This window comes from Elaeis guineensis, chromosome 1, assembly GCF_000442705.2.
Source record: "Elaeis guineensis isolate ETL-2024a chromosome 1, EG11, whole genome shotgun sequence".
NCBI lineage: Eukaryota > Viridiplantae > Streptophyta > Magnoliopsida > Arecales > Arecaceae > Elaeis > Elaeis guineensis.
Genome location: NC_025993.2, coordinates 179478043 through 179497099, shown reverse-complemented (window position 1 = coordinate 179497099; position 19057 = coordinate 179478043). Strand labels below are relative to the sequence as shown.

General features: G+C 36.3%; 1 pseudogene; it reads left to right on the top strand.

Moving 5' to 3' along the window:
• Positions 1-481: 481 nt before the first annotated feature.
• Positions 482-1890, top strand: LOC140857512 (uncharacterized; annotated as a pseudogene).
• Positions 1891-19057: the final 17167 nt, after the last annotated feature.

Here is a 19057-nt window from a genome sequence, read left to right as displayed (position 1 = left end):
TACTTTTTGGTCCATTTAATAAAAATAAAAATGAATATCATCTTGCTGTGAAGCATGAAGGCAGGACATGAGATATGGATCTGACATGAAACAGAAACACCAAAATGGCAAATTCAAATATAAAAAATATTGATGGAATCTAATTATGATTAAATCTTATTTTATTTATGATAATTAAGAATCATTTTGTTAAAACTTAGCTAATGTAATCTATTCAATATTTTTCTCTTCTATTTTTTCAGAAATCAAAATATGGTACAAGATATTTTAAGAAGTCTTAGATTGAGATAGAATCATCAAATTATAAATAGTAGTCTATATTGCAAACTATCCTATCTCCCCCTTTTAAACCAATTTCTAATATGTTTCAATATTTTTTATTTATTAGTTTACTATCATTTTTATGATAAGGCTTTCTTCCTCTTATCCAATCATCAATTTTGACCACACCTTTAATTATAATCAATTTGTATGTGCAGGGATGGCCATTGATCGTGTAGATAGGAATAGAAAGAGAAGAATTGCTACGGCTATCATAGAGATATATTATAATATGATGATGAAGTTCTTAATTGCATGTTATATGGTCACATTAGTCATAGTCATTAGGAGAAGGAGGAGATCAGTGCATAGGCTGATATCTGAAGAAGGTGATGAAATTAGAGAGACTCATGAACAAAGATATATAACTCGACTTGCAAACATTAGGCATATGACAATGGAGAGTGACCAGTTTTGTATAGATCATCTAAGGATGGATAGGAGATGTTTTATGAAATTGTGTAACATGTTGAAGACAATTGGAAAATTGACAGCTAGTGGAGATATAAGGATAGAAGAAATGGTAGCCATATTTTTAAATACAATAGACCATTCAAAAAATAGATCCGTGCAATTATTATTCCGTCGATCAGGCTCCACAATTAGTAGACATTTCAATGCTGTTCTTCATGCAATACTGTACCTACATGAGATTCTACTTAAAAAACAGAACCGGTGCTTGAAAACTCAATAGATGATCGATGGAGGTGGTTTAAGGTTGGTATCATCTTCATTACTATAGTTTAGTTATCTTTATTTTGTAAGCATATATTGATTGTTACCTTTTTTGCAATTCTAGAATTGTTTAGGTGCTTTAGATGGTACACATATTAGAGTTCGAGTTACAGAACATGATAAACCTAGATATCGGACCAGAAAGAATGAAATTGCAACAAATGTTTTGGGTGTTTGCTCTCAAGATATGCAGTTTATATATGTTCTGCCCGGTTGGGAGGGTTCTGCACAAGACAGTAGGATTCTTCGTGATGCAATTGCTAGGAGAAATGGATTAAGAGTACCTCGAGGTAAATTAAGCATGAAAAAAACTATAGAGCAATTATATATTTATCTAAAATTTTTATTTGATGATTGACTATGTTTGTTGATATTAGGTTACTACTATCTATGTGATGCTGGTTTTCCAAATTGTGAAGGATTTTTGGCTCCTTATAGAGGTCAGAGATACCATCTTAGTGAGTGGAGAAGTGGAGCTCAACCTTCAACACCTACAGAGTTCTTCAATATGAAACACTCACAAGCTAGAAATGTCATAGAAAGAGCCTTCGGTCTCCTCAAAATGAGGTGGGCAATTCTTAGAGGACCGTCATTCTATCCTATTAAAACTCATTGTAGGATAATCTCTGCTTGCTGTCTTCTTCACAACTTTATAAGAAGAAAATGTCCATTGACCCACTTGAGCAAGCACTTGATGATGATGAAGTCGATAGCATGCAGGATATGTATCAAGAGAGAATAACAATAATGGAAACAAGCAATGAATGGAATGCTTGGAGGGGTACATTGGCTACACAGATGTTCACACAGTGGCAGCAAGAGAGACAGAGATGATTTTTCTTCTAATTTATATTGTACTAGATTGTTATGTCTCTTCTAGTTGATGTATGTTAGATATTATTTTGTTACATCATTTGGCCTTGTAATATTTGGAACAACTTTGTTTTGGCATATAATAGTATGAACAACTTTTTATGGCTTGTCATAATTTGTTGTGAGCTTATTTTGTAGCAATGTTTATGGATTGCTTTTATATTCAATGAAAGAATTATATGCTATTTATTTTAATTCATGTTAACTAATCATGTGTTTCAAATTGTATCGTGGTTGTCATATGCAATGTATAGAAATGAGCACTTCAATTGTGGGAACTTCTAAAAAGATGAAGGGAGCATCGAGGCAGAATAGAACTTGGGACCTGTTGAAGATGCAAAGTTGGTTGAATGCTTATTAGATCTAGTAAATTGTGGACATTGGAAAGCGGACAATGGCACCTTTAGAAGTGGATATCTTGTGCAATTGGAGAAGTGGATGGAGGAGAAGCTTCCTGGTTGTGGGTTAAAGTCTAGCCCACATATTGAATCAAGGGTAAAGCATCTAAAAAGGCAATACAATGCTATTCAGGAGATGTTAGGACCTCAGGCTTCAGGATTTGGATGGAATGACAAAGATAAATGCATCATATGTGAGGAGAGTGTCTTCAATGATTGGATAAAGGTAAGATATATTCTTATTAAATCTTAACACCTTTCTTATCATCTTTTTTTTTAAAATAAATTTCTAAGTTAAACACTCAACTGACAATTGGTTGTTCATTACTTCTTAAAGAGTCATCCATATGCCAAAGGGCTTAGGAATAAGTCCTTCCCTCATTTGGATCAGTTGGCGATAGTATTTGGTAGAGACAGAGCAACTGGAGAAGCAGCTGAGACACCGGCAGATGCTGTAGAGCATATGGAGCAAGAAGGAGTAACAAATACTAAGTTTGTTAATGAAGAGATATTTGATGTAGATTGGAATAACAATATAGATCTGAAAAATATCCAAGAAGATTACTATGGTTTTGCATCTGATACACAGTCACCTATTGGCATGCAACCTAGTCAAGCAACAGGTCCTTCATCTTCTAGACAGCACAGGTCAAAGAGATCAAGGGGCACTACCGAAGATGATCCATTGGTGAAAGTCCTTTCAGATGAGCTGTCCAAGTTGGGATCATACTTTCAAATGGCTGGGGATCATATGAAACACTTGGCTGGAGCATTCAATGTGGAAAGGGAGATGAGAATGAAAGTATTTGATGAGATTCTCAAGATTGAAGGGCTCACTCAAAATGAGAGGATGATGTGGTGGGGAGGAAAATTTCAAGTGATGTGCAGGAGACTGATTATTTTTTTAGTTTGCCAGAGGATTATAGACATGCTTATGTTCTTGCTATAGTGGGACGTGACCAGTAGAAAGTATTTGCCGATGAAGCATTTTGGTTACGAGTCTAGTATCTGATATGGGTTGTTTTATGTTTACTTGTTTTGATACTTAGGTTTATTTTGGAGTTATATTTTGATACTAATATACCGGTACTTGATGTGGGTTGTTTTATCTTTATTTGTTTTGTTACTCATATTTATCTTGGAGTGGTATTTTGGTACTTACATACTAGTATTTGATGTGGGTTGTTCTATGTTTACTTGTTTTGTTAGTTATGTTTATCTTAGTCTCATATTTTGGTATTTATATGTAATGAATTTTATGATGAAATTGTGAAGTATTTGTGGGTGGACTACTCAAGAAGTTTCAAATAACTTGATACAGGATTTTACTTTTTATTCTTGCTATAGAGCTCATGATCTTTATGTTTCTTCATAACTACTTTGTACCTTTTCTGCCGACTCACAGAGCGAGTCAATGCTTGTTTAACAATGCCCCTGTGCTGATGATGCTATCTCGTTTCAAACTATTTCTATATACATCCACTGTTTACTATTTTACTGTACTCAGTACCATCTCCAAGTTATATATTTTTATAGCTGTACACTGACCATAGGACTTTATTGGGCGAAAGCTCAAGCAAATATTGCTTGTGTAGAGACAGCGATTTTTGTTCCATTCACGATATGAATCTTAATCAAGCACTATGCCCCAGCATCAGTGAAATGATCTCATTAATGAAAGGTAGAGCACTATGCAAGCATCAGATATCAAACAGAAAATTGAAGGGAAATAAAAAACCTTGACGAGCCACATACATAATTATGAAACAAAAAAGAAAGAAATCAAGTTCTGGAAAAGAAATTCTTCAAAATATATAGAAATATAACTTGAATTTTAATGATAACATAGAAAAGAATTAGATATCCAATTAGACTTCCAATATCAATAAACTATTAATAAATTGGACTAGTGTTACATCAAAATTGTCAATCAATCTTATCATAAAAGAACTTACAGCCACAATATCTAAAACTATTCAGAAGACTCAGCTCCAGTTTCCTCAGTTGCTGTTCCAAGCTAGCAATTCCAAATGAGTCACCCTGAATGGCCCCAAGGAATGGTTTGCCATATACAAGAACAATCAGAACCTTGTCAGGCTCTTGAGTGAGCAAGTACGGTAGAGCTCTGTCAGCCCATACTCAGGCAAGAACCGCTCGGACTCATCCTTCATTTTCTGCTTCACTTCTGCGATCATGTACTGAGATTCCTTCAGGCATTCCATCAAAAGGAACACATTCTAGCAAGCAAAAGCTTTAGCTTTTTCAAACCGTTGAGCAAAGCATTGAATCAAACAAATTCCAAAATAAAATATATCTTTATTAGAAGTTGATAATTTTATTATGTTAGGATAATTTGGTATAGACTAAAAGCTTAGTTTGGTAAAAAAAAAATTACTTAGTTTGGTACAAAAAAAAATTAAGCTTTATAAATAAATCATCAAATTTGACCCAAGAAGCATAAAGGGTATTATGAAAAATATGGATAAAGTTTAGCAACTTATCCGGAAAAGTAATAATGCAAAAGAACATGGGTAACAGATTTCGAAGCCACTTTCCCATGTATAAAAGAACATAGGTAAGTTATTTTTCTGTCTAAATGTTATCTGAGAAATACTTATCCAGAAAAATATAGTTTCATGGGTAAATTTTTTACCTACAAAAGAACGGGCCCTAAGTGCAAAAGCCAACCTGGATTGGTTTAATACAGCATTCTGAAATTATGATTCAACTGGTCTGCAACTCTAACGACGAAACCAAGTACAGACATGGGGTCTCCCCACCTTGACCTGCCCGGAAAGTGGTGGAGCCCGCCTGGGTCGAGGACCATCCAGCCTATACCTATAAGGTCGCTCCAATATAGACCAGCAGGCTGGATTCTCAACAAAAGACCTCCAACCATCGCGGTTGGTGAGTTGAAATTTTTACGTGGAGAAAAAGAACAAAGAGAAGGGATCCTTCGCGGCATAAAGGGAACTTCGGACAAGGGAGCACATGGAGTCAAGCGTGTGCAGTAGGGCACGGAAAAGAAGGTCAAATAGCAAAAAGGCCTTGCAACTTCATCCGAATGGAGAAGAGTACTTTGCCCGTGGCTCCTTTTAGCCTCTAAGAAAGCCTAGTCGTATTTACCACCCCAAAGAAAAAAAAAAACAAAGGAAAACCTAGTCTTCTCTGCTAAGAAAGTTATAGGTTAATGGTGGCATGGGATGGGTGGACTAGGATGGACTCCACCGAAGGTGAGGTTTAGAATTTCCATCAATTGACTGCGCTTGGGATCAACAACCCTCATTTCCATCATTCTCGTTCAACTGTTGTTGGATACCTAACTCTTGGTCCCAACAAATTTGAGGGGATTAGCAGGTAAGAACTCGGTATCTTCTGCCGTCAAATATGCGGCATGCGGCTTGCCAAATGAAATAACGTGATTGGTTTTGGATGGGATTCGAATGTGATACGATTTGGTAGTGTTATTTAATTATATTTGGTTAAATTTCAATGGGAATTTCCATACATAGAAAATCCACCTGGAAAGGTCATCCATCCTCCTCCTCTAGATCGTCTATGCCATCCATTCACTTCACAAAATAGTTTAAATCAGTGATGGCATGGACACTGATATTCGTATTCAATGTTTGTGGCGATTGTGACAGTGGTGACAATGTAAGATTCAATCAAGTAACCAACCACAGATTGATGATAACTCATGTCGTAACCTACATTTATTTTCATTTTCTTTTTTGATTGCACATTTAATCTTGAATAAATTTGTTAACAATGTGATAAAATATTGGCCACTGCCTTCTTCCCCGTTGTGCAGGCAAAAGGTTTTGGAATCAATTTGCCCAGTAATTAGTGATCGAACAATCATCACACATAAATTAGTTGTACCTTCTACCTATTAACATTCTACGATTTCTTCATTGGTCACCATGAATCACCCATTGCATCTATCAGTTTTCAAATTTGTTCCTTGCATGAGCTTAATCACATAAGATAAAACCTTTTTAGATTAAAAAACACAACAAAAATAGTTATGCTTGATTGATTATCCATGGAATCGGCAAACCCCACATGAAAGACAAAAATCAAGTAAATTCCTCACTCACATTGGCTAAGATCAAGTTGTGATCTGACATGCCCTCGCCAAATTTTATGTTTTATTTTATAATTGTAATGTAAGTCCCAAGTAGACGAATTCATGGCCCAAGCACGTGCCAGGCCCATGTCCAAATGTCAAATAACTTTTTTTTTTTTTTTGACAAGGCCCAGCCTGGCCCTACCTGCCCTTGAGGCCTACCTTCTAGGCCCGAGCCTGATTTTTGCTCAGACTTCGAGCCAGACCTCAGGATTTAAGATCATTATTTTTTGATTTTCTAAAATTTCTAAAAATATTTTAAAAAATGTTAAATATGCATTATATATTGTAAACAATCTATAACATGCCTTTTATCCCGGTAAATTCACATATCAATAAAAATTATCAATTAAATTTACAAATATATCAAACATAAACAAATAACAGAAGCAAAATAAATAAAAAAAATAAAGCTGAGCCAGCCAGACTTTAATCTCCAAGATCAAGCCTAACTCGTTTACGGCTTGGGCCTATTTTCCAAGCACTTTCCAGTTCAACGGGCCTAAATCTTGAGCCCTAAGTCGCCCCTTGGTTCGGATGGGGTCCGTGAACAGGTTTAACTTCATGTCATACTAGGTCCTCTATGCATACTAGGTCCTCTATGCAGACATGAGTAATTCTTTGTATACCATATATGATATAAAAAAAATATATCATTTTATTTAATTGGATCACATAACCATTACTTTTCAATGCGCATTTTAATATGTACGGTTTCGTTTTTTCGTTTAAAATTTTTTATGACGAAAATGCTCATTATTTTCTAAAAAAAATTATAATCTCTTGTGGTCATCTTATGATATCCTACGGTCAAATTATGACTTGCTGTTTATAATTTGACCATGAAATATTATAAAAAATATATATTTTTATTATTTAAAAATTTTATAAATTTTCAATGATAAAAATATTTTTCTTTTTTATGATTTATGAAAAAAAATTATGACTTTTTGTATATAGAAAAACATAATTTGATCGCAAGATATCATAATATAGCGACAGGATGTTATAAATTTTTTTAAAATAAGAAAAATATTTTTATTATTTAAAATTTTAAATGAAAAAATAGAATTGTAAGTATTAAATGTATTATTTAATATGCGTTGGAAAGTATTAGTTATGTATTTTCATATGAGTGGATGGTATGTTTCACATCATTTTTTTTACACCGCATCCGATACACAGACTTTCTCATCCAGACACGGGTGTTTAAGAGACTGGACCTCATCTTTCTTTGCCGTGGTCTAAAGGAAGTAAGTGATATACACATTTTAGCCCTTGCTTTCCCGGTGAAAGGTGCAAAGTTTTCCCTAGCCGGCCATCACAATGTAAGAAAAGGAGATGAGACATGGGGAGCTCCACTCATGCATGGCCATAAGCAGCACTACCGAGGAAAAGAAAACAGAGTGGGGATAAACGGTGGCCAAGGAATCTAAAGCTTTTCGGTGAATGAGAGAGAAGCCAGGAGACCAATTTCCTTTCATGTCCAATGAGACAAGAAAAATCCTTAGGATCTTAGAGTCCATTTGGTTGGAAATAATTTGACATAAAAAAAATGAATTTAGATTACTATGTTTGATATAAAAAAAGAAAGAGAGAGATGATATCCCATGCTTATTTTTCGGAGAGAAAAAATAAAATAAATATCATGAAAGGTATTTAGTAAATTCTCAAAGAGAACTGTTAATGATCGGACACAATCAAACACGCTACTATTCGAAATCGGCTGTTTCGAACTACTGTTTAGTTCGTATTTGGTTCGGATTCGAATGTATGCGAGGAAACTCTTTTTGAGATCGATTTTGTTAAGTTTGTTATGTTCGAATTAGATTCGAGTTCGACTCGTCTAGAGTAATATAAAAAATAAATATTCAAAAAATAAAAAAAAAAATAAAGAAGAAAATTATGCTGACTCTATGCAAGACGACCATCCATACCTCGCTGGGCTTTTCCGACCACTCCACCGAACGTCGGAATCCTTCCTAGCACTGTCGGAATATCCCCTCCCCCGATGCCGACGGCCTATGCCTCCTCATCGGAGATACCTCCAAGCCGCCGAACATCATCAAGTCCTCCGCTGTTGGCCTCGTAGGGAAGCCACCACACTAGTGTTGAGAAATATATCCCAAAATCAATTGTTAGATGATTGTACTTATCTTGTAAACTGTATATGAATTTTTATTAATAAAAATTATTTGATATTTTCATTACAAATTGACCATCTTTGAACTCATGTGTTGTAATGAAGTCATTGGGACTATATATATTAATCGACAAAGGAGGATTTGTCGTTAAATCCTTAAAATTGTTCGTGACCAAATGATACGCTATTACTAAAACGATAGCGATATCAAGTGTAGGTCGTTGTGTGCCATATGAGGTGGTTGTCCTCTTAACCAAGGAGTGTGGAGATACTGTTATGACATGTAGATAGAATGTAGGAGTACATTCGCATCGAATGTGACCATGTGCCGAGCACTCTGCTGTCAAGAGTAGCTTGTGAAGAGTATGGATATAAGTGTTCCTCCGACCTGAGACCACCACGATGACTTATAAGCAACTCACTGTGCTTTAGTACCGGACTATCTGAGTTTCTAACTTAGTGATAGAAGGATACTAGGTACAGTCAAATACTTACCAAGTCGGTGTGTGAGTCAAAATGGAACTGACCCCTCTGAATTGGTAGAAGATATGCATCAATGTATTTCAATTTAGCAAAATCTTGATCAGGATAATTCATGAGATGGATTTGAAAAGTTGAAATACAATGTGGTCGACTTAATTAGGGTTGATAGTTAAACCCTAAGTCACCTTGAGCATTTAGGTCAAAGAGATGAATTATACGGTAATCATACGCTAGTAGGTTCTAGAAGGTTATTTTACAACACTTCGACCCATCCGGTCATCGGATCATCTTTGCTAGATGGTTACATCGATTTGTATAGAAAGTTGTTTCTATGCTACCGGCTTAGGTTCGAACGTATGGAGTCACACGCATTAGAAGATTTGGTCAGATCTGATGACTGAAGAGTCCAATTGAATTGTGATTCTAGTGAAGAGTCCTACTTGGACAAGGACTCTGTGGAGGAGTCCCACTGGGACTGGAACTATCATTTATGAAGAATTAATTAGTAATTAGATTACTAATTGACTCAATTTGATTGAGTAAAGAGCTTTGGAACAAGTCTAATTGAATTAGATTCAGTTCGACTTAGATTGGGATTGATATGATCAATTTCGATTACAAGAAAAATTTGATCCTGATTCGATCAGGATTTAGACTTGGCTAATTCCTAATTGGATTAAAAATTTAATGAGATATTTAGATTTCTAATTAGATTAGGTTCATTTCTATCAATGGTTTCAATCCAAATTTGATTTGGATTAGAATTGAATTAGAAATGAAGAGTCCAAGTCAGACTAGGGCTCTATCCTTATCTTTTGTGCCACATCTGGATCTATGCCAATTTGTCCATGCCTAATTGGATTTGGGTTGTGATTTTTGACATCATAAGAGAGAATCCAATAAAGGTGGTCGGCTATAGCTGATGAGTCATGATATTATCTCTTGCTTAATTCGAATGCGATCTGAATTAGAGATAAGATGCAGGCTAGGAAAGAGATTTTTCATATATGATATATTATTGGAGTCATATTATTTTTTTCTTATTTTTCTTAAGAAATCCTTTGGCATGTGAGACTTTAGATTTTTTTTCCATGTCCTAATAATTTTTTTAAAATTTTTGGAGATGCTAAAAAGGGGTTTTGGCATTGATTCATGACATCCTTTCTTGAAAAGTTCTAATTCCCAGTCTATAGAAAGGGGACACATCCTCCATGCCTCACAGACGAGCACCAATGTCCGGTTGCCATGATCTAGCACCTCTTCAATGCATCTCGACAATAGGAGATGGAGATCGGGAATTAGGAAGCCATGGGAAAAGGAATGAGGAAGAAAACCATCTTGAAAATGATAGTAAAAAATTTATTATATAAACCATTCATCTTCTTACCGATTTGCCCTTGGATGTTGAAAAAATTATCTGCACCAACCACGATCGTAACTGGCTACAGGAAACAACGGGTACCCCATCTGTAGCCGTTGTTTCTCAATCCAACGGTCATAATTTTTTGTAAAAAAAATGACGATAAGGACCTTTGGAGCACCGTAGAAAGATCTATTAAAAAAATATTTTATGTTGGAGGATATATTGATAAATTTTGCCATATTCTTATATAAGATTATCTCCAACCAAATAAAGTAATCTTTTTTCATTATCATTTTTCAGAGTAATTTTTCCATCAACCAAACATAGTAAAAATTATTTTTCTCTGTAATCATTTTCACAACTAAATGATTCCTAGAAATCGTTGAAATATTCCATAATCTGGAACACCCCAACCAAACATACCCTTAAAAAATCCTAGGGAAGGTTCTTGTGGTCCTTCCATGCCCAAAACCTTTACTAGGTTTCTACTGTGTTGTACAGAGATTAAAAAACAAAAGTTTCAGAGGCCAAGGAGCAGAAAACCAGCAAAATTAAGAAGGATGAAACAAATCTAGCATCTTTTTCCACTATGTCAAATAGGGATGGCAATTGGATCGGGTCGGATATAAATGGATTGGAATAAATACGGATCGAATCAAAAAACTCTAAACCCAGACCCGACCAGTTTACTTAAACATATCAAATTTTAAAATCCGAACCCAACCTGCTTAATAAACAGATTATCCGATCCGATCTGTTTACAACCCATTTATAACCTCTTAAAAAAAATAAAACTCAACCCGTTTAATGACCCATTTATAAAAAAAAAATTAAAAAAAACCTATTCCATCTTTATGGCTGACTGTCTTCGCCTTCACCCTCACCGCATCTCCATCCAACCGTCTCTCTAACCTCCACCCTTGCTGCACTCTTGACCACCTCCAGCTCCATCTGACTAACCGCCATCGTCCAGTTCGAGATTCCCAAAGTAGTCAGAGAGGGAGATTCTAGACTGTTGGACTGGACCTCTGTCATGCTAATCTCCACCACCAACGATCGAAAGGAAACAGAAGGCGAGGAGGGCCATCGTTGCCACCGAAGGCTCCAAGCAGTGCGAGCAGTGGAGCGCACAGCCGGTGGGAGGTGACGGGTGCACACAATGGAAGCAACTGGTGCGAGCGGCCGATGGGAGCCAGCAACGAAGCGAGCAATTGCAAGGGCGATGGCTTGGAGGAACTCGCAAATCTCGATGCCCTAACATGAAAGAGAGAGGTGACGGAGGGAGTGGGTGAGACGGTGATGGATTATAAAAGGGACGAAAGACTTTAAGGCTTTTAAGGAGAAGGAGAAGAGGAAAGGACAAAGCGCGAGGGCATAGATCACAGAATGGGTTAAACAGCCCAAATGGGCCGCTCAAAATTTGCCGATTTGGAAAAGGTAGAAGCACGAGCGTGGGGTGATAATGGATCCTGATTCGAAACGAAAGAAAATTCAAATGGCAACCCAAAATTTACCATCTACACACAGCCTAAATAATTTAATTAAAAATTATAAATAGATTAAATAGATTGAGCAGGTTGAAAAACTTAAATCCTAATCCGACCTATTTAATATATAGGTTAAACAGGCTGATCCATTTACGACCTGAACTCGTTTAAGTCAAATTCAAATCTATTTAAGACAAAATGAATGCAGATCGAGTTGATGAATTGGATCATATTTTGCCACCCCCAGTGTCAGGTGACATCGCTTTACTGGCATAAGTTTTAAAACTGGATTTTTTTTGTTTTTTTTTGGGAAAGAGAGTCAAGCCTCAACTTTTGATGAATTGTGAGACAGGTTGAAGCAAAGAAGCAAGAGTAGGGGGGTAAGTTGCTATCCATCACTCATCACGTCATCCTTCTCTGTCATGGTTGGTTGCTTGCTACTATCTACTTGCTCATAATTGCCTACTCCCCCTGCTTCATCGTTGTTGATCTTCGACCCAACGGGTTGGACAGGTATCATACGCCCTTTTTCTTGGTTATCATAGGTACCATATGCCTTAGATCTCACACTACCTCCCCTTCTAACGACCCTAAAACCGTTAGCCCAAATTCTCCATTTCTCTTACAAGCACACCTTTGAGCTCAGCTCTAGTTGGAGCACCACCAACCTTAGCTATGACATCGTCCACAATGAATCATCCCTACCATGCCTACTAGACACGACAAGAGACTCTCCATTCTCTCGCACTTTGCATTCATGTCCAAAAGCATGTAGATCCTAACATAGTATCCAATCTAATCTCCTTCCTATTAACGTAACTATGGATCCATTCATCTTGTTGTAGGGCAGACGAGCAAACTGAAAGCACGCTCAATGGAGCCATGTGTCTGGTTCGATCTTTCTCATGAGCATCTCATAGTGGGATCCTTCATCTCCAATGGCATCTGAGCAAACAAAAAGCAAGCTTTCTCCATGGAACCACAACTACAATACCTGCAAATCATGGTGTTGCACATGATAAAATTCCTTCAAGGCCCTGATCAAACAGCCCCCATGCAATCTCCAAAAAGCCATACTTCACATACCCATCTACCAGAAAATTCCGAGACAACACATTTCTCTCCGGCATTTCATCAAACATCTGCTCTGCCTCTTCTATGAATCCCAAAATTCAACAAACCAGCAATTACTGAATTTGGAGACAACATCCCGCAGAGGCATTCTATCAAACATCTGGCGAGCAACCCCATAAATAAATCGAATCAACAAATTCTGAACGAATAGTTCCGTTTGCAACCCGTATTTATAGAGGCATCCACAATCTCTCAAGAAAAAGAGGCAGAGAGACAGGGAAAGTGTTTCTTGACCTGTTTCTCGGTCACGAGCCGATGAAGCTAGATCTTGAGGGCTGGCGGCCCAGTTTCGGGAGTTCAAAAATATCAACATGGGCGCCTCCGGCGCCTCCTGCTCGCCAGTGGAACGACTTGCCAAGGAAGAGGCCATCGATGACGACGCCATCACGGCGGCGTTTCCAATTCTTGATCCCGACGGTCATCGCCATGGCCATCTGGCCGTAATCCAGGATCAGCGTCGCCTGTCGTCACCTCCTCCTCGCTGATCGTCGCCATCGCCACCTCGTCCCTTTCGCCTCCGCCTTTCCTCCCTCCCGCTCTCTCTTTCCCTGGCTCTCACCTTGCCAAGAAACAGAGCGCCGCGAATGCAGGGAAGGGGTAGTCATACCGTCGAAATAATAAGTTTATGGTTATTATTTTTTGAGGTTATAAGTTTATTATTATTTGCTATTTTTTTCTCCATTATTTTCTTTTGAATATTTGATTATTGTTCGTATATTTGCCAAATCCAGGGTCTTTCTAGTTCGGGTAAAAGAAGCGTGGTCGTGTGGGGCATATGCTAAAAAAAAAAAAAAAAAAAAAAAAAAAAAAAAAAAAAAAAGGAGGGATAGGGCATGGTCACAAAAAAACAAAAAAAAAAAAAAAAAATTGCGTCTGGGACGTCACTAACCTTTCTAGAGTATACAACAGGAAGAACGTGCCATGGAGAAACTGGAAAAATGCCATGGTTTCTTGATTGCTGGTGCGGTTGGCGGGTTGTTCTTGTCCGTTGGCGGCCAGACTAAATGGCTGGAGATTTATCGAGGGATTTAGGAGCCTTCTGCATCACTCGTAGCCTTTGCTTCCTTCGCTTACGGCCTCTCTCCCATTCCCTCTCTCTTTCTCCGGCTCTCACTTGACCAAGAACGATATAAAGAATGTAGCGTTGGGATGCGGGTGCAGGGGTATTTATATCACCAAAATTATAAGTTTATTACTTTTTTTTTCCTACTTTTATTTCTCTTCTTGTCAAATATTTTTGACTATCTTTTAGGTCGGGTAAATGATGCCTTGGACCTCACTTACCTTAGCAGAGTAGATAGCGGAAAGCGCGTTTCCATGTGAATAGAGATCAAACCTATGAAACTTCCATGGTCCCTTGACTACTAGTAAGGTGGGTGGGTTAATCTTGATCATTGGCAGTCAAGTTGAATGGTTGAGATTTATTAGGGGTTTAGCGGGCCTTCTGCGTCCTGCAAAGAACAAAGATCCTTTTTGCTTTCTCTTACATACTTCTGGTTAGTGCTAGATTAGAATTTATGCAATCCTCCATTATTTTCTAATGGTTTTAATTTGATTATTTGAATGAGTCTATTTGAAAAGATGTACATTTCTTTTGATCAAGCAATCCCATAGACTTATTTTGATTAAAGCCAAATAATTAAATACAAAAAATAGATCCTTTAATTTAAGAAATCTCCAAAAATCCTTTGCTGTTGAGTATTCTTTCAAGTGCCCTTAAAATTATTTAGCTGAATAAGTTTAAAGAAATCTAAAAAAATAAATTTTAATCAAAATTATTTTGTACCCATGTATAAATATAAAATCGAGAAGTTATTTTCATTGGATTTATACAATTTTATCTCAATCACATACTATGTGATTATTGTAACTCAAATAAAATGATCTTTAACAAAGAGAGACTGAATATAGATTTAGTTTATTTATTAGATGGATTTTATTTCTCCGATGACTTTCCAAAAAGTTGGCCCCTACCAAAGTGACGTACAAATTGTTTTACTCCCACTAAATATTGAAATCAATAGCATTAGAATAAATCATTCTAATAGTAATAAAGACCTTAAAGAATAGTCCTTTTATATGAACAAAATGGAGTGGTTATGATTAGATACATACAACATGTTTTTCTAAAAAACAAAATTTTTATAAATCAATTGCTCTAAATAAAATACTATTCTATAATCATTGCAGTAAAATGAGTACTTCATCTCATTTTTGGCTGTTATATTTTGCACTTTCTAAGCATCTAAAATTTGTCATTATTTTTGCTTCTTTGTTGTTCATCATGATACTTTAATCTTATGATTTTATTCTATGATAACTATCATTTCTCTATATTTCTATTGGTGCTTTTATTAAAGAAACTCTCAACTAACTATCAGAAAATTTATCATCATTGAAACTCTCTTGAATATAAAATATTCCTTGTGAATTATATCTCTGGCACTGGGAGTCGGTTCTTTGGGAGGTAAAAAGCTTACCTAAGAACCTATATTTTTCTACATAAATATTTTAACGATAATATTTAAATAGAAAAATAATTTATCCATATTTTTTAATATTTGAAATGTGACTCTAAAATATATTATTTATATTCTTTTACATTATTATTTTTCTGAATAAATTAATAAAATCTAACAATATTTTTAAAATATCTTTTATTATATAAATATTATTATATATATTGTGTGTGTGTGTATTATTTTGAGATGGAAATCAACCCCTTGAAAAGTGGAGAGAGGGGGTTGATTTCCATCTCAAAATATCATGGTTTTTAGTCACTGCATGTTGCCTGCTATCAAGTATGGATTTTTTCTTTTTAAAAAAATTAGAAAAACTATAGATTTTTCTGTGATGTGAATTAACTTCACATATTTTATTTATGCTCTTGGATATATGCAAATTTGTCTATAGTTTCTTATTTTATTTTACATTTAACTCAAAGGTACCCATCTCTACTATTTTTTCTAATTTACCTCCTTTATAGGGGTAGAAGTCAATCTAAAGCACCTTTCCGATTGGTAAATCTATTTGCCTTATGCTTAGATCTCTTTCCAACATTTATTGTAGCCTTGGAGGTAGTTAAAGTTGCTGCATACTTAAATATATCAAATTGCTTCTATAAGCCTTTAAATCACTAGGTTTTGTAAGCATGTCATGATTTTATAAAAAAAAAAATTAACATCTGATCTTAATTATTAATATGATAATTATTAAACTGTACAATTATTCACCCCTCTTGAATGCTTAATATGCAATGACTTGTATAATAAACATCTGCATCCTACGGGTGAACCCCCCATCTTATGGTATATATTCCTTAAATATGAGGAACAAAATATTGTGCAAAAGAATTTTGTCACAATATCAATTGTTTGTAATATTAGTTTTCAATCATTTGTTATAGCTTTATTTTTAGTGATCAAATCGATGTTTGATTTTTGGGATGTAATAAAAAGGCCAAAGCACGAAGTTTACTCGGACTAGTCTCTTTGATTTGATTTGGATTGGATTTTTTCATATTTAATTTGATTTTGATTTAAAATTTTTAAGAGTCAAAAAAATTATTCGACTTCAATTTAAATAAAAAAAGAAGGGAGAATGGGGGCTTAAAACTAATTGATCTACATATATACTAGCTTACTTGAATTGAGCAAGCCAACCAGGTGCATTGATGGCACCCAAAAGATCAAAATACAGTATAAACCTTTAATCACACCCAAACCCAATGCTACCTACCCAATGAGAGAGCATGTGAGGATTCTCATTTTAAAACAAAAATACTTCATCTAAATAATTGATGCAGGATTAAATGGAACCATTCCCTTCAAACTTTTCAATCCTAAGAGTTAGTAACTCAAACATCAAAGGCTCCCATTACCCAGATAGATATCCCCTGCCATCCTTCGTACTCTTGTTTCTCCCTCACTCTTCTCACCAGTTAGTCTTCTTCCTATCGTCGTACTTTTTTTCATGGAAGTTGCCTCTCCTTTCCTCCACTCTCCTCCCATCATTGGCCCCTTTCTTATCATTGCCTCCTCGTTCTTGCCTCTCCTTCCCCTCCTTGGCCCCCTTGCCACTAAAATCGGCCTCCTTTCCACCATCTCCCAGCTTCATAAAATTGCTCCCTATCAAGGTGTTCAATATCTAAGTCATTCAAATTGCTTATTTGGAGACTCGTAGGCCAGAAGATGGATCTTGACATACTCTCTACTTGTTCTCCATGGAAGCAAAAAGTAACCAAAGCTAAGGTATTGATGAATATAGCAACTATGAAGAGGCACCCTTGCAAGTGTTGCCTCCATCGTAAACCAAAAGCAAAATATCAAACAATACAAGCCTATTCTCGTCTCCATCCTCTCCTTCACTCCATCAATATTTATAGGATAAGTGCTTCATCCATCACGATATTATCTCCTCTGAATCCTCCTAGATTAGGATTTTGCTCTTCTTATCTTTTTTTATGTGATTCTAATTGATTTCTTCTCTATAGTTCTTTGTCTTATTTTTCTTTTAGCTAATGAATCATATAAACCAAATCATGCTAGACTTTTTTTTTGGGGGGGGATCACTTTGAATTGATTTTTTTATTAGGTCAATTTGATTTGGATTTCAAATTTATTAAACCAATTTAAGTTGGTTCCATTTCAAAAATATCCGTAAACTGATCTGATCCAAATCATGCATACCCCTACATACATGGTTTCTATAAATTTAGCTAGAATTAGTAGGATGATGTTGCTATTTCAGTCACAATTGTATAATTTTTTTTCTATCATAGGGCTTGTTTTCCATGCATTCATGGTACCATATTTCCTTATGCTGCTCAACTATTTGGAGTTCTTTAAAATGTTAAGGATTGCGAGTTTACAATATTCTCCGGTGCCTAATATTGCTCTAGAATTTCTCTTAATTTCCTTTTCATACATTACATTTTAAACTATGCTTGCTTCATTTCAACATTAATAAATATAAACAAAATAACAATTACCCATCATTCATGCAATAATCCAACTTGCCAACGAGTATAAATAAAAGGATATAGTTTTCTTTTTCCCTTCTAGTGAGATTGAATCCCATTGCTGCTAAGCTCCAAGGAGTTGCTCGGATAGGTGCCAAGTAAGTACATCTCGCTCCCAAGTGAGAAATGAACCTATAAAAGAAGTTCGCTTGCTAAAATTGAGAGATCTTGTGATGTTTAAGTCAGCTAAAATTAAAAAAATAGTGAAAAAAATCACAAAAATGAGAGCTTAATATATATTAGAAAAAGTTTATCCAGATTCTCCTCTTATCTCCTTTTATACAGGGATGGAGTCAGCTGTCATTATGTAACCTTCATCCACCGAAATACGGGAATGTAGAAGTTATCGAATTTAGATAGGTCTAATGGGTAGTTATTACAGTCCACGATATCTTAGTTATGAGCAGTTAACATTCACGTCATGTGTCGTAATCGTTTTTTGACCCTCTAACTTTTTGGGTCGTGCATTATGATTTTTTTCTCTGATCCTCGGCCATTAACCAAGTAAGACATTTGTTAAAAACCAATATGACCATATCGCCAAAAAAGATGTTTCATCATCATCGGATTGTTATTGTTGGGATATACCGACTGACCGGCCGACCGACCGATCGACCGACCGATCGATCGACCGACCGACCTTCCGATCGACAGACCGACTGAAATCGGCCGACCAATCGAAGGTACATCGGTCGGGCAGACCCTTTCTGCCCTCCCGATCGACTGTACCAGGAGGTCCGATGCCCGACTCCCACGACACGCCCGACTGACCGTCGGAGGGTCCGAATCTCTACCCGACGCCCCTCAGCTGGCCACCGACCCAAGGTCGGTCGACTCCTCCGATCGTCGTACTACTGTCAGAGACTGTCGGTCCTGACAACAGCATGCGGCACTGCCGCCTAGGGGCATTATCCCACCTAGAGCATGGGTCAACCCTAGCGATTTGACAGTCTCACAGTGATTTGACA